The sequence below is a fragment of the Podarcis vaucheri genome (genome assembly GCF_965113315.1).
Source record: "Podarcis vaucheri genome assembly, chromosome: 6".
In the NCBI taxonomy this organism is placed as follows: Eukaryota; Metazoa; Chordata; class Lepidosauria; order Squamata; family Lacertidae; genus Podarcis; species Podarcis vaucheri.
Window position 1 is genome coordinate 35,386,430 of NC_138764.1, and position 17,284 is coordinate 35,403,713.

Here is a 17,284-nt window from a genome sequence, read left to right on the forward strand (position 1 = left end):
CAAGTTTTGCTGTTGTTTTTTGTTTTGATTTTTTGCCCTTCAACAAGACATTTCAGAGCTCATAAGATGTGGCCCAAAGTATGCCAGATAGGTCAATCACATTTGTTCACGAATAATCACAAGTTTGCTTGTTTTTTTGTACATTTATTTTTGCAGAAAATAGTTTCCTTGCTTCTGGTTTGTGTTTTCCCTCTTGCTGTTTGGGTAGTCACTGTGGGGCTGAGGAGCCGGGAAGCATTAGCCATAATGTAGCCACTGTTTATGCAGAGAGTACGTTAATTTATAATTTTCCTTAAACTCTCTTCAATTGGCCAAATGATGTCTCTTTTACAGGAATCTACTAAGTGCTCAGGTTTAGTATTCGTTAATTGAGGTAAAACTCTTAAAGCCATTAGGCAATTTAAATGTAGCTCTCTTTGAGCAATATCCTTTATTGGATTCCCCCATTATCCTTTAAATATCTTGGTGAGCAAGGGGATAAAATTAGAAAGAATTTGTTTGCTTTAAATTGCCAGCCTCTGCTTGATAAAACTATTAGCTATTTAGCTAATTGGACGGCTCTTCCATTATCATTAATTGGCAGAATTAATACAATTAAAATGGTGGCTTTATCTAAATGTTTGTGTTTATTTCCACGTGTACCCATCAAGCTCCCTAACATGTTTTGAAAGCTTTCAATTCTCCAATTAGCTTTGTGGCTTTTCAGGGTTAGAGCAAAGATTAATTTGGGAACTCTGCAAGTTCCCTTACAGTCTGCTGGGATGGCTTACTCCTGCTTGTAAAGTTACTTATTATACTAAGTTCTTCCCAGATAGAAACCTTCCTGTCATGGAGCCAGATGGTGAATCAAGCATATTAGCCACACGGCTGGATTAACCAGTGGGGTAAAGGGCCTTTCTGAATTAGAGGGTTGTTTTCACAAAAACTGTGCAGTTCTTGTTGCAACCATTTCCCTACAGTTTGCCACTTCTGTTGCAGGTAAAACTCATTTCCTGATACATACACCCCAAACTGCAAAAATCTAATCTCACCCACATGACACACAAAAACTGTACAAGTATCAAAGCCACCTATTACTTTAGGTGTTCAAAGCACATCGCAATATCTCAAAAATCCTTCCAGCAAGGTAGGTTGGTATTATACCCATCTTATAGATGAACAGCTGAGGCAGAGAACTGGTGACTAGCCTAAGGCTGCCCAAATAGTTCCATACCTGCCAATGTGAAAATAGGGACAACCCCTCCAAAATTTATCCAGTGAAAAGAGGGACATCCTATTCATACCCTCCAACATTTCTCCAATGAAAATACGGACGTACTACGGAAAAGTGGGATATTCCAGAATCCAAAAAGACTGTCCCTGGAAAACAGGGACACCTGAAGCGTCTGTAGTTCTTGGCAGAGGCAAGATTTGAACCGGGGACTAGCTCGCAATTCGGCCTCCTATTAGCTACTGTGGCGGCAGATGGTTGAAGGATATTATTTTATTACAAATCTGCACCAGATGTGTAGCAAGCAAAAAACAGCAGGATGATATTATTATTATTATTATTATTATTATTATTATTATTATTATTATTATACCCCGCCCATCTGGTTGGGCTTCCCCAGGCACTCTGGGCGGCTTCCAACAAAATATTAAAATACAGTAATCCATCAAACATTAAAAGCTTCCCTAAACAGGGCTGCCTTCACATGTCTTCTAAAACTCTGGTAGTTGTTGTTCTCTTTGACACCTGGTGGGAGGGCGTTCCACAGGGTGGGTACCACCACCGAGAAGGCCCTCTGCCTTGTTCCCTGTAACTTGGTTTCTCACAGTGAGGAAACTGCCAGAAGGCCCTCAGTGCTGGACCTCAGTGTCTGGATAGAACGATGGAGGTGGAAACACTCCTTCAGATATACTGGACTGAGGCCGTTTAGGGCTTTAAAGCACAGCTGTCAACGTTTTCCTTTTTTTAAGGGAAATTCCTTTATTCCGAATAGGTTTCCTCGCAAGAAAAGGGAAAAGTTGACAGCTATGCTTTAAAGGTCAGCATCAGTACTTTGAAATTGTGCTCAGAAAGGATGATACAGATGAGAGGTTGCTCTAGGGTAATTTGAATTTGTGAGTGTTGTGGCCACTGTTGATAAGTGCCACAATTCCATGGTGCCAATCCTATCTTGTGTGTTTTCATATTTCTGAAAAATAAGTCATGTCAGACTAACCTGATCTCGTTTTTTGACAGAATTACAAGCCTGGTAGATGAAGGGAACGCAGTGGATGTAGCCTACCTTGATTTCAGCAAGGCATTTGACAAGGTGCCCCATGATATTCTTGTAAAGAAGCTGGTAAAATGCGGTCTTGACTCTGCTACCACTCAGTGGATTTGTAACTGGCTGACTGACCGAACCCAAAGGGTGCTCATCAATGGTTCCTCTTCATCCTGGAAAAGAGTGACTAGTGGGGTGCCACAGGGTTCTGTCTTGGGCCCGGTCTTATTCAACATCTTTATCAACAACTTGGATGATGGACTCAAGGGCATCCTGATCAAATTTGCAGATGACACCAAACTGGGAGGGGTGGCTAACACCCCAGAGGACAGGATCACACTTCAAAATGACCTTGACAGATTAGAGAACTGGGCAAAAACAAACAAAATGAATTTTAACAGGGAGAAATGTAAAGTATTGCACTTGGGCAAAAAAAAATGAGAGGCACAAATACAAGATGGGTGACACCTGGCTTGAGAGCAGTACATGTGAAAAGGATCTCGGAGTCTTGGTTGACCACAAACTTGACATGAGCCAACAGTGTGACGCGGCAGCTAAAAAAGCCAATGCAATTCTGGGCTGCATCAATAGGAGTATAGCATCTAGATCAAGGGAAGTAATAGTGCCACTGTATTCTGCTCTGGTCAGACCACACCTGGAGTACTGTGTCCAGTTCTGGGCACCACAATTCAAGAAGGACACTGACAAACTGGAACGTGTCCAGAGGAGGGCAACCAAAATGGTCAAAGGCCTGGAAACGATGCCTTATGAGGAACGGCTAAGGGAGCTGGGCATGTTTAGCCTGGAGAAGAGGAGGTTAAGGGGTGATATGATAGCCATGTTCAAATATATAAAAGGATGTCACATAGAGGAGGGAGAAAGGTTGTTTTCTGCTGCTCCAGAGAAGCGGACACGGAGCAATGGATCCAAACTACAAGAAAGAAGATTCCACCTAAACATTAGGAAGAACTTCCTGACAGTAAGAGCTGTTCGACAGTGGAATTTGCTGCCAAGGAGTGTGGTGGAGTCTCCTACTTTGGAGGTCTTTAAGCAGAGGCTTGACAACCATATGTCAGGAGTGCTCTGATGGTGTTTCCTGCTTGGCAGGGGGTTGGACTCGATGGCCCTTGTGGTCTCTTCCAACTCTATGATTCTATGATTCTATGATTCTATGATTCTATATTATAGCACCACGGTAACACCAGTTCCCATCATTCCTCACCATGGGCCATGCTGGCTGGGGTTGATGGGAGTCAGGATTCAATGAGCTCTGGAAAGCCCGCGCCTTACTCTCCAGCACTACATCCCAGCTTGGAGAAAGAATCACCAAAAGTAGGGGTACACCATTTTGTGGCAAGGCCCCATCCTCTAGGCCATTACTACCACGTCCTCCTACATCCTAAGAGAAGATATCAGAGTTACTACGAATATTGTGTCACGAATACAATCCATATCAAGATCCCCTGCTGGAGCGTCGTTGTCTCAAGAGTATTCACAAAGTAGAGTGAGCTTATCTAGCTCCTTGCGCCAAGGGCCCCCTCCTTTCCACCCGCCTCAGAAAACAACATCCTGTCCTTTTGCCCCGTGACAAAAGGATCAGCTGCCCGATAACGGAGAAAGTGGAGAAATTGTCAACTTCCCCAGTTCGTGTAGGAGAATCGCCCAGTGCATGGCAAGAACAAAAGCGCTTTTTGCTCACTTGCGTGACAGTCGCTTCCCACATTACTTGCTAAACGGGCTTGATGTTGTCAGCGTGGTGCAGTTAATATGACTTATAAATGCGCCCTCACCTGGTGACAGGTAGCATTCACCATGTCAGGCCGACCTCTCGTTTTTGAGCCTTTCACCTGACATGGTAAATAATACCAGCTGTCACCTAGCGCATTTGTAAACACTCGCCATTTATGGGGTGAAATAATCTTGTCATACCTTTACCATTTTTCTTTTTTAAGTAATCTGCAATTCTTCCCCGAATGTCGGCTCGAACTGGAGGCATGACTTACGGATCAGAGCATCCCAAAACATACCTTAGTTTACCTTGCCTATCTGTTCTGATCCATTTGCCAACATTTAATATGCATCCTGTGGAAACCCAGCAGAGTTTCAGAATTCTACGACACCGTGTGTAGTTATTGCACGTTGTCAAAGTAAGAAACAAGTGGCATCGTAAAGTGCTTCAAAGGCAACTTCAGCAACAGACTAAAGACGTATTCGTGCGTTCAAAAAGCATGTGCATAGGGGGAGGAGCCACATACACTGGCCGAACCTCACATGAGGCGAGCCTGAAGGGCCTCCTAAATGCATTCAGTAGAAAGGGTTGAGAAGCCTCCTCATGATTGGGAACCCTAATGGCAAATATTTTGTCAGGGGAGGAGAATTACAGTGGTGCCTCGCAAGACGAAAAGAATCCGTTCTGTGATTCTCTTCGTCTAGCGGTTTTTTCGTCTTGCAAAGCAAGCCCATTGGCGGATTAGCACTATTAGCGCTATTAGCGGCTTTTAGCGGCTTATCGGCTTATCGGATCAGCTGATAAGCGGCTTAGCGGCTTAGAAAAAGGGGGAAAGGGGAAAAAACCCGCAGGAACTCGCAAGACATTTTCGTCTTGCGAAGCAAGCCCATAGGAGATTCGTTTTGCGAAGCACCTCCAAAACGGAAAACTCTTTCGTCTAGCGAGTTTTTCATCTTGCAAGGCATTCGTCTTGCGGGGCACCACTGTACTTGTGCCAGGACCTTTTCTGGAATAGATTTCTTGCATGCTGTTGGTCAGCTCTGTTGAAAAAGGGTGGGGTGGAGTTAGCATAGAGGAGCTCCTCCTCCAACCCACATCAACTCCACCCCATTTTGGAGATCTGTGGGCAGAACTTCCTCAGTGGACCACAGACCCTCCAACATTTCTCCAGTGAAGATAGGGATGTCCTATTCTATTATTATTATTATTATTATTATTATTATTATTATTATTATTATTTTACTATTTATACCCCACCATCTAACGGTGTTGCCCCAGCCACTCTGGGTGGCTTCCAACATATATTTTTTTAAAAAAACACATTAAACTAGGGCTGCCATATGTCTGGAATTTCCCGGACATAGCCGGGATTTGTCCGCCGCAAACGACATCAGGGCAGAGTTTTTGGAAAGTGGCTAAAATGTTCGGGGAAACCCAGGCGTATGGCCATATAAAAACTGTTGCTTTTTTGATGTTTTCCCTATTTTTAAAAAATAGGTAAAAACTTCTCTCTCTTATTGAGATTTTGCCAAATAAAGCACAACAACTTTGTGCTCACTTTTTGTAATGTAGCAACTCTAATTAAACATTTTAAAACTTCCCTACACAGGGCTACCTTCTGATGGCTCAGGGGTCAGATAACTCTATACCCTCCAACATTTGTCCGATGGAATTAGGGACGTCCTAAGGAAAAGCAGGACATTCAGGAATCAAGTCAGAAATTAGGGCGGCTTCTGTAAATCTGGGACTGTCCCTGAAAAATAGGGACAGTTGGAGGGTATGGGAGTACAGTGGTACCTCTGGTTACATACTTAATTCGTTCCAGAGGTCTGTTCTTAACCTGAAACTGTTCTTAACCTGAAGCACCACTTTAGCTAATGGGGCCTCCTGCTGCCGCCACGCCGCCGGAGCACGATTTCTGCTCTCATCCTGAAGCAAAGTTCTTAACCCGAGGTACTATTTCTGGGTTAGCGGAGTCTGTAACCTGAAGCGCCTGTAACCTGAAGTGTATGTAACCCGAGGTACCACTGTAGCTTATCTGGCACAGCCTCCATACAGCGGACAGGTGCATTTTCACCAGTGTGTGTTTCGGCAGACGCAGCCATCATCCCTCTGCCTCATCCTGACACCCCCTCAGCTGCCAAACCAGTGAGTGCCGAATTGCATGTTATGTCTTTTCAAAAGAATTATTTTAAACGTCTTGTTGTAGCTGATGGGGCGATTAACAGATCTAAATGATTTATAAGCAAACAAACAAACAAACGTGTAGCTCAGTGTTGAGCCATCGGGTGCCAATTCCTCTGCTATATCTACAGTCGTATCTCTTGAAATGGAGACTGAGGCAAAACGAGCAAGATTTTCAGGATGAGGAACAAGGTCCATTCCGAAGGGTGTGACTAGTTGTCTTTGGTTGGCTGTAGTGAGAATTGTATTATTCTTGTTTATAAAACCCAATAATATTAATAAAAAAGAGTTCCTTTGGTGCTTCTGGCTGAAAAACGACATCCAATCTTTTTGACCTCTAAATCATATCGCTGCTATATGCAACAATCTCCAGTAAAATGCTAAGGGAAATTCTTATAATTGCTTCGCAAAGCTAAAATAATACATCTAGGCTCGCTTTACTTACTTGTACTGAGCCATAGATTTCTCTGTCTCAGGGTGTTCCCTGACTTCCCACCCACCAAGAATCTCATTCTGACAGGGCAGAATACCCCAATGAAGTCTTTGTGTCTTTGAGGAAATCATATTAAAGTCCTGGATTAACAAGAGGACTAATACAACATGCATACCCAGCCCCAACAGGATTAATTTACACATCAACCTTGTTCTGTAATTATGACTCCACTGGTGGAATGTCAGCTGTGTGTGTGTGTGTGTGTGTGTGTGTGTGTGTGTGTGTGTGTAAGGGAGAGAGTCAGGCGGATGGAGACAGATTCCTTTCTATTATCTCCTCCTTTATCTGTCAATATATTTACTTTGGCCTGGACTTTTGAAAGTAAGTGCATTCATAAACCAGATTTGATTTCCGGGAGAGAAGCGTTCCATTTGAAGAAGCACTTGCCAAGACTCAGCTCCAATAATACCGTTTCAGTCCCATGACCTTGGCCTAGTGTCCTGCTTTATAAAGGACAGTCCTCTATCTGATGGTATCGTCTGTTTGAAAGGCTATTCTGCCCAATTCCAGTTTTAACAATAAAGAACTGTAAGGAGGGAGAGTTGTGGCCTTCATGTTGCTCAACCAGACAGCAAACCAAGCAGGCATTCAAGTCACCTGCATTTCTATTTAAATCAAGGCAAATATTTCTATATTTGCATCTATAAATATAAATTAGCATATGTAATTTTTAGGGAAACGGTGTCCCTTTTTGTCCTCACTTTTGGCAATGCATAAGCAGCCACCTTGAGACGCGGGTGGCGCTGTGGGTTAAACCACAGAGCCTAGGACTTGCGAATCAGAAGGTCGGCGGTTCGAATCCCTGTGATGGTGTGAGCTCCCGTTGCTCTGTCCCTGCTCCTGCCAACCTAGCAGTTCGAAAGCATGTCAAAGTGCAAATAGATAAATAGGTACCGCTCCGGCGGGAAGGTAAACGGCGCTTCCATGCGCTGCTCTGGTTCGCCAGAAGTGGCTTAGTCATGCTGGCCACATGACCCGGAAGCTGTACGCCAGCTCCGTCGGCCAATAAAGCGAGATGAGCGCCACAACCCCAGAGTCGGCCACAACTGGACCTAATGGTCAGGGGTCCCTTTACCTTTAAGCAGCCACCTTAATGCCAGATCTCAATCCTGGAGCATGTCAAATACGGTAATTATAAGAACACAGGAAACAGCCTTATATAACAAAGCAGACCATTGAACCGCCAACCTTCCAAGTGTCCCTATTTTCCAGGGACGCCCTGATTTAGAGAAGCCATCCCGGTTTCTGATTTGATCCTGGAATGTCCCACTTTTCCTTAGGATGTCCCTATTTTCATTGGAGGAATGTTGGAGGGTATGGAGTTATTCGATCCCCGAGCTGTCTGAAGGCCATCCTGTATAGCGAAGGGGTTTTCTGTTTAATATTTTACTATGTTTTATATAAACATGTTGGAAGCTGCCCAGAGTGGCTGGGGCAACCCAGTCAGATGTGTGGGGTATAAATAGTGAAATGCTGATTATGGAATAGGACGTCCCTGTTTTCATCGGACAAATGTTGGAGGGCATGGAACCGTTGCAGCTCACTATTTTCTGCTCCGACCAAGAAGCAGTTGTCCAGAAATTGAGGCAGAAGTCTTTCTCAGCCCTACCTAGAGATGCCAGGAATTGAACCTGGAACTTTTGACAGGCAAAAGATTGTGCTCTGGCACCTATGGCCTATGGCCTTTAGCACCACCAGTTAGTGAGCAGTCGCCAGTAGGAGACATACAAGACTGTTGGGTAGTGTAATACACCCAGTGGTGGAGCTTCATGCTCAGGCTCTGGGGGGGGGGCTGAGAGCAGGCAGGGGCGGGGCTGGCACGCATTCTGGGGGCAGGGCACGCCACCCATTGGGGCGTGGTGCACCACCTGCGGGAGTGGGGCGCCCAGTGTGGGTGGGGGGCAGCCACGAAGACACCCAGCCGGGATCGCGCTGCCGGGGGTGGTGCGCTACCCCCGCACTCCTCTTCCTCCACCAGTGAATACATCTCCTTCTGGCAACTCTTTCAGCCAAGCTGCTGCTAGACATATTGCTCTGCTTTCCTTTGAACTACATATGCGAGGCTGAGAGGAGGGTCTTGTCATCTGGGCAGCCCAGGAGCTCCATAAGCACGGCCAAGCTCGTACCCCAGAGACGTCACTTTGGTGCTGCTAACGCAGCGGTTTGACTTCACCCTTGGGGGTGCACTCTTGAGACACATGGAGGCCAACAACAGTGGCCTTCATGGCAGATACACAAGACCACCACTGAAGTCATCAGAACCTGTAGGATTAGAGGAGAGGGGCATTGCTGGACTTCCCAACAAGCTCAGCACACTCCAGTTTTAGTTTGGTTTCATTTTAGGAACAAAATGTTATGAGGTGGCCTTTTAAGGCTTAATTCCTTTTAGGAGGGAAATGGTGAAGCGTCATTTTTTGAGAGACCTAGTATATTCTGTCTTGCTAGCTGAAGTCTGAACTATATAAATAAGAAGCAATGCCAAAAGCAAGATGGAACATTCTCCTGAGGATTCTTGGAGCAATTATTAGTATTTTATCGTTCTTGGTCCCTCTCCCTCCTCTCCCGCATGCTTCTGCCCCCACCCCACCCCACATTTCTAAACTCACTGTGGTGATGAATATGATTGTTATTATCCCAAAGACCTTCCTTGTCTGCTCACTGCATCTCTGTTTATGAAATGCCATAACAAAAGTGAGCTCACGCTTGTGTGACTCCACTGCGTGATGTTCCTGTGTGCCAGATGGGCACTTTCATGACTGTATGAGCGTGGATTATTTCATTTCCTACATCTGGGACTCCAAATGGCTGTGCAGAATGCCACAGGAGAGAGGTTCGGCTGCTTCAGCTGGGGAAACCGGCCTCCGCAAGGGAACCCACTGGATCAGAGGGCATCAAGCTGCCCCATGTGGTATGGGAAAAGTTCACGGAGAACTGAGGGCAGAAGGGAAACCTTTAGAACCAGGAACAAGGCAGAAAAATAAACAATAACAAACGCAGTATCTCAGCTGCAGGGAAAGGAAGGGGGAGGGAGAGAAGGGGTGGAGAGGGAGAAAATAATAAACCACGAGCAATTTCTCGGCTGGCCGTAGAAGATGGGCTTGAAATGCTGTATCGTTGCGGTGGGGAGATGCGGTGACCTTCAGACTGATCTCTTCATGCCGCAAGGACTAGACCCAAGAGGAACGGTCTAAGGGGTGTTGGCATTTACCACATCAACTTTGGCTCTATTTTGACTCCATGTGCAAAGCTTGCCATAGGGCCTTAACAAGGCTCCCGCAGCATCATTTCAACTCTGATAACTCTCCTGTGGTTTGAGAAGAGAGCAAAGCATGGCACAAAGCAATGTTCCCATGCAAAGCTCCTATTCTGTTTCACTTTAGGCTTGCTCAGCATGTCACCCTTCTCAAAGGAAGACTGTGCCAAGAATGCTCCACAACATTTGGAAAGTGTCTTGGGTAAAGGGTCAGGCCTTCCAGAGATGATTTTGTCCCACCTGGTCTAGGGAAGAGCCACAGCTCAAGGGCAAAGCATATGCTTTGCTTACAAATGGTCCCTGGAGTGGTCTAAAGCGCTGAGCCTCTTGGTCTTGCCGATCAGAAGGTTGGCAGTTCGAATCCGTGCAATGGGGTGAGCTCCCTTTGCTCTGTCCCAGCTTGGCAGGGGGTTGGACTCGATGGCCCTTGTGGTCTCTTCCAACTCTATGATTCTATGATTCTATGATTCCTGCCAACCTAGCAGTTTGAAAGCACACCAGTGCAAGTAGATAAATAGGTACCACTGTATTGGGAAGGTAAACAGCATTTCTGTGCACTCTGGTTTCTGTCATGGTGTCCCGTTGCACCAGAAGCAGTTTAGTCATGCTGGCAACATCACCCAGAAAGCTGTCTGTGGACAAACGCCAGCTCCCTCGGCCTGAAAGTGAGATGAGCGTTGCAACCCCTTGACTGGACTTAAATGTCCAGGAGTCCTTTAACTTTACCTTTTACCCTGGTGCAATCCCTGACATCTCCAGGTAGGGCTGTGAAAGACCCTATCTGAAACCCTGAAGAGCCAGCAACATTCAGTGTGGGCAATGCCAAACTAGATGGGTCAGCAATTCGATTCACCTTATGTCAGCATCAGATGTTTGCCCATTTTAGGATGGTTCCACTTGAGCCAGCTATGGTGAGCGACCAGAATGATCCTCCTTGTCGCTATTTCTTCCATAAATTTTCCCAAAAGATAAAGGGCAGGTGTTCACTATAATCCAACTCAGAAATACTGAGTGGAGTTTTTTCATAGCAATGGCCTAACCCACAGGGTTGTTTTTGACAATTTCAGTTTAAGAGGCTGGATTCAAAGAGCTGCTTAAGCTCGTACAAGGGATTTGTGCTAGCCCAAATGTTTAACTAGTGTTAAACCTTTTTGGTTTCACTTTGAACAACAGCAGCAGCACACACAAACACAGCTGCTGCCCATACAGTAAACTGCTCTTGGAACTTTTTCCCTTTTGCTGTAGGTTATTTAGGAGTCTGGGAGACATTCCTTGAAGGAAGGGAGGAAGGAAGGAAGGAAGGAAGGAAGGAAGGAAGGAAGGAAGGAAGGAAGGAAGGAAGGAAGTCCCTAGTTCAGTGGTTATTTTCATCATGGCCAAGGATTATAAGCAATAAAAATACAATTTAAAAAATAGTACCAGCAAATCTTCTAGTGTGGTGTAATGATTAAGAGCAGTAGATTCGTAATCTGGTGAACCGGGTTCACGTCTCCGCTCCTCCACATGCTGCTGCTGGGTGACCTTGGGCCAGTCACACTTCTCTGAAGTCTCTCAGCCTCCCTCACCTCACAGAGTGTTTGTTGTGGGGGAGGAAGGGAAAGGAGAATGTTAGCCGTTTTGAGACTCCTTCGGGTAGTGATAAAGTGGGGTATCAAATCCAAACTCCTCCTCCTCCTCCTCCTCCTCCTCCTCTTCTTCTTCTTCTTCTTCTTCTTCTTCTTCTTCTTCTTCTTCTTCATCTTCTAAAGGGTGTGACTAACAGAGTGCTTCTAGGCATGTCTACTCAGAAGTAAGTCTGACTGCATTCAACATGGCGTACTCCCAGGCAAGTAGGTATAGGATTGCAGCCTAAATATCTTTTCTGGCTAAGAAGTTAAGGTGGTTGTGGGAAGAGGACAAGGTAGAAGACTTGAATCCTGCACCCCTGATTGTGAAAACCATAGTATGAAAAGGGCATAATAATTACCAAGGTGACAACATTTGGACCGGGAGGGAGGGGGGAGATGCGGAACACAAAGGCAACAACCCAGAAACAACTTTCCGAAAAGAATTTGTGACAGAGAGTCAAAAAATAAACAGCAGTTGCCTTCACGGTTTTGCATAAGATATTTACAAACCAGAGCATATCAGTGTTTGCTTTATGCATTTCCACATCCTGCTCGGTTTAAAGCAGCAATTTTCTGCAAGGACAACAGAGGGAGGAGAAAAAAAAACATGCTTTACACTGCTTATATTAATTACATTTTTCATTACCCGTCATGTTTTCTACAGGCTTGTGTATTATTACTGCAAAATGTAATGAAACAGAAGGGGGGGAGAGAAAGGGAGAGAGAGAGAGAGAGAATGGACTTCTGGGAAATTTTCCAATTCTTGAAATGCAATGTTAATTGAGAGCTATTTTTAGGTCAGCACAGATAGTGTGGGACCCGGTGCCATCCGTCACGGAATGGGCACTGTGCAGGCCAGAGAGTTGCTCTGCTTTACTGGGTGACATGCTCCACCAGTGAGGGGAGAGAAAAGAAGAGGGAACAGGAATCCCACAAAGCAATGCTCCTCTCTGGGATCTGGTGCAGATTCATTTGATGCCTCTGTGCAAGTTTCTCAAAGCAGACGGGAAGGGGTGGAAGGGAAGGGTGCAGCGTTGGACCCAAGCCAAGGCCCAACAGGTTGGAACTGTGATAGTTCAGGGAGGAGTTGCCATGACAGGAGGAGGTCGAATTAAATGAAAGCAAGCAGCTCCCTTCGGTTTGGTGGCAAACTTCCAGCTTTGTGAGGGAGCGGCGGTTCGAAATCAACATGCAATCCGGAGCAATGGATTGGAAATGTGATCCCTCTTAATTTATATATCTCTCTCAAAAGGGCTGCCAAAAATCAATTATTTTAATTTGTATATAGCACAGGCATGTACTGATTCAAGTTTCTTTTGAAGTATGTTTTTAAACAGCCGGCACACAAAGCCACTCGCTCGCTCTCCCCAATGCAAGAAAGAAAGAGAGGGGGAGAGAAAGAGAGTTTAAAACATTGAAAAGACCACAAGTTTTTGCAGTTTCTTTGATCCCGGCAAGAAGGCCCACAGAGCCAGTTCAAGCAAATCTAGGAACCCCCTACCAAGTCATTCTACTGGAATCCCAAGAGTCAGCAAAGAGCGGTTGTCTCCTTCCCCTTATCCAAGCATTCTCTTGCGATGTTGTTTCAAGGCACGCCAACACTTCAAGCTTCTGTGGCGCTCTTTGTTGTACCCAAAATCCCCACAGTCTCTACTAACGTGTGCTGGATGTACAAAGCACAAGTGTGTGTTCAGGGGTGTGTTAGGCGCGACTGAGCTGTGTCAAAGGATCCTGCACACACACTCTTTATCACCCAAGGAGTATTGCTCAAGGATCAGGCCTAGTTCCAGCATCCTATCTTGTCAACCAACAGCAGTGGCGTAGCGTGGGTTGTCAGCACCCGGGGCAAGGCAAGTAATTTGCGCCCCCTAACCCGTGGATTTGCGCCCCCTAACCCTAACCCCCAGATGTTGCGCCCGGTGCAGCCGGGCCCCCCTGCACCCCCCACGCTATGCCACTGACCAACAGGCATTTGGTGGGTCAGTCCACCAATACAGTATGGTATATGCCATCTGCCTGCCCTGGTTGTTGAGTCTAAGGGCCACTTAGAGCTTCTGCTGCCTCAATTTTTATTGTATCATTTATTCTTTAAGACAACATGGCGAGCATAGATGCCTTCCTTCAGTGTCTTCAGTGACCCCTAACCTCACACAAGGCTTCTGTAGTAGCCAATAGATGCTGACTACCAAAGGAGTCCAGAATAGATATGAACGTGGGTGGCTGACCTATACTGAGTCAGAGCATCTCTCTAAGTGTTGTCTACATTGATTGGCTTTCCCAGATTTCAGACAGGATTCTCTCCCAACCAGTGGTATGCAGTCAGTGAACTAGGGGCACTAGGCTAGTCCCCTAAATGCTGCCCTGACGCCTCCTTTCCAAAGCCGGGGAAGCTTCTTCCTGGTTTGGGGAGGGAGGCATAAATAATAATAATAATAATAATAATAATAATAATAATAATAATAATAATAATAATTTATTTATACCCCGCCCATCTGGCTGGGTTTCCCCAGCCGCTCTGGGCAGCTCACAACAGAATTAAAAGCACAATAAAATATCAAACATGGAAAACTTCCCAAAACAGGGCTGCCTTTAGATGTCTTCTGAAAGTCAGATAGTTGTTTATTTCCTTGACATCCAATGGGAGGGTGTTTCACAGGGTGGGTGCCACTACCGAGAAGGCCCTCAGTGCACGATGCTCACAAGCACAATGTCCCCTCCTCCTCAAATCGCCCTCTCAAGGGCCCCAACTGTTCCCCTACAGAGAATTTCACCACACGCCGGTGCTCTCAACCTACCTAGAGATTGTGGTATGTGCTTGGTTGTGTATGGGCAGTGCCCATGACGGTTTCTCTGGTTTGCAAATGTGCCCATGGGCCCCGCAAAAGTTTGGTAAACCCCGGTTGAAACCTTATTATGCCAAACTGCCACCAAAATTTCACTTGTAGACATATCATTTGATAATAATGTAAATATGTCAACAACTTGCAGAACATTCGCATATCAGGGGTTGCCTGACTACACCATGTTGGATACCCTTGATTAAATGATGCTACAGTGGAACCTCTACTTACGGACATAATCAGTTCCGGAGTGCTGTCCGTAAGTTGATCCGGGTTGCTGGTAGATGCACCGTTGTGCACAGGCGCATTGGGCAGCAGCGCACTTCTGCGCATGTGCAGATGGCAGAAGCCGCTTCTGCGTGTGCACAAATTGTGGCAAACCTGGTATTTACTTCCAGGTTTGCCGCGGTTGCAACTTGGATCGGGCCCAAGTAGAGGCGGTCGTAAGTAGAGGTTCTATTGTATTGTGTTAACAATTTACATACAGTGGTACCTTGGTTTATGAACTTAATCCATTCCGGAAGTCCGTTCTTAAACCAAAGCATTCCTAAACCAAGGTGTGCTTTCCCATAGCAGTGGGGGACTCAGTTTACAAAAGGAACACACTCAACAGGTTCTGCTTCCAAGGCAAGGTTCACAAACCAAAACACCTACCTCCGGGTTTGCAGCATTCTTAATCCAATCTGTTCATAAACTAAGCTGTTCATAAACCAAGGTATCACTTTATTTACGTCATTTTAAGTAATATGCCCACAAGGGAATTTTGATGCCAATGGGTTAGCTAACTTTTACTCAGAGTAGATCCATTGAAATTAATGGACATGGCTAAGATAGGTCAATTAATTTCATTGGGCTTACTCTGGCAACACTTAGCTGAGTACCACACCTTATTTCTTCTATACTCTGTGAAGCTTAACCTATTTTTCTTACTTTTATTCTGCCCTCCCCTCTACCACTTCCTTGTTTAGACTATAAAGCTAAGTTATAGAGAACAAATATTGAATATTTGGGTATATCACTCCTACAGTAATTACATATTGCTATTATTAACTCCTGTTATTAATTATATTACTTCTGCAGTAATCGTTATTATAATGATTTCAGTGGGGGAGATCTGAGCATAAGCTTAACTCACCAGATGAAATCAATGAAACTTTGACAGTACAATCCTAGGCTTGTCAGCCCAGAAGTAAACCCCATGGAGTTCAGATAAGTATATATAGGATTGCAGCCTGAAGCACTTGACTTCGGATGGATCACGACTCCCCACACTGCAAACAAGCTTAAGTTAGCTCTTAATTGCTGGATTTCAACCTGTTCGAGAAATAATAATAATAATATCAGAATCTGAATCTTCGGTGTCAGATGAAAGATCACAAAACAGTACTGAGTTAATTCTATATTACTGATTAGTAATATAGAACCGTGTGTGTGTGTGAAATATCAGCTTCATTGAAATAGAGATCTGGGTCACGAGATATCATTAGATGCTCAGGAATTGGTTAAATATACTTCAATGAACCACAAGCATTAACCTTAAAGAAAATTTTTATTATACAATGGTATCTCATACCCTCCAACATTTCTCCAGTGAAAATAGGGGCATCCTAAGGAAAAGTGGGACATTCCGGGATCAAATCAGATATCAGGATGGTTTCTGTAAATCCAGGACTGTCCCTGGAAAATAGGGACACTTGGAGGGTCTGGTATCTAACATCAGCAGGGCTCAATTTTATATACAGTACAACAAGCGTTGTATACTGGCATTGTAAAATGAATAACGCTGGACTGGTCCAATATATATACATATATATTCTGGTGCATGGTTATAAAAGAATTAGAAAACCTCCAAGTCATGCAGCCAACTTTTATTTTTTTAAATCCATGGAATGCTTGCACCGCTTGGAATATTTAGTCCATCCTTGATTATCTTGGACATATATTTAATTCTTGGCCTTTTTTCTGCCTTGTGTAATCAAGGCTTCTACTGGCATGCAAGGACAGAAAGAAAGCAAAGCCTGCAAATGCCCTCTGCAGAGGTGGATCAGCTGGAATACGCCTACACTAACGTTAGAGGTCAGGGAATCACCTGCACAATGCTTCTTATTCCTCCCAAGCAAAGAGCCTGATCAGCGTAGCTTTTACCTGACTATTCCTGTTAGATTAAAAAGAAGAACTACACTCTCAACCTCTCCGGTGCTTAGATAGGAGCGATAAATCATAAATATATGCTAACATGATTTCCTCTTATCTGACACAGTGAATTAAGACGGTTGAGCACAAACATTTATAGCGGGAATGACAAACGCTTCCTTTTAGGTATGCAGCATCAAAACCATTAAGTTTTATGGTAAAGAACATTTAAAGCTAACGCAAGCAATATACATCAGTGCATTAGTGCACTAAGATGTAGTTGCATGTGTGCACAAATACGCCGTGTGCACACAGGAAGACGCTGACCATACGAATTAAGAGAAAGCTCTACACTGTTTGAAAATGATTTGCCAGAAGGTCTGGCTCCAGTGCAGTTCAGCACTATGAGAACGAGGCTCATCTATGTTCACCCCGACCCCCAGGCTCACGCAGTCCTCTCCCTTGCTTCTCTCCCAGCACAGCCAAAGCCCTTTCACTTTTGCTGTTTAATTGTCCTTTGTTGCATCATCCAATCCTGAGGTCAATCTAAACTATGGTTCGTGCAAACCAGCCGATGGAGCTAAATTATTATTTGACTGCATTGGCCTATCGTTCTGCTGCTTCATTTTGTATTGGAAAATTAACGAGATGTAGTGAAGGTTTCTGACCTCGTCACAGCCACTTCAGAGGAGCAGAGGGGAGAACTTCCTAGACTAGCTTCGTTTTTATAACATCAAATCATGGATTAGCAAAAGGATGGGAAGCCTTAGATGTTCTAAGTCAGTGGTCAGAGATG

At 44.9% G+C, this 17,284-nt stretch overlaps 1 protein-coding gene across 1 annotated transcript in view; it reads left to right on the plus strand.

The window, feature by feature from the left end:
- The window catches only part of LOC309535175 (uncharacterized protein), a 258,807-nt gene that overhangs the window by 240,821 nt on the left and 702 nt on the right, over positions 1-17,284 (plus strand). The gene's annotated exons all lie outside the window — the stretch shown is intronic.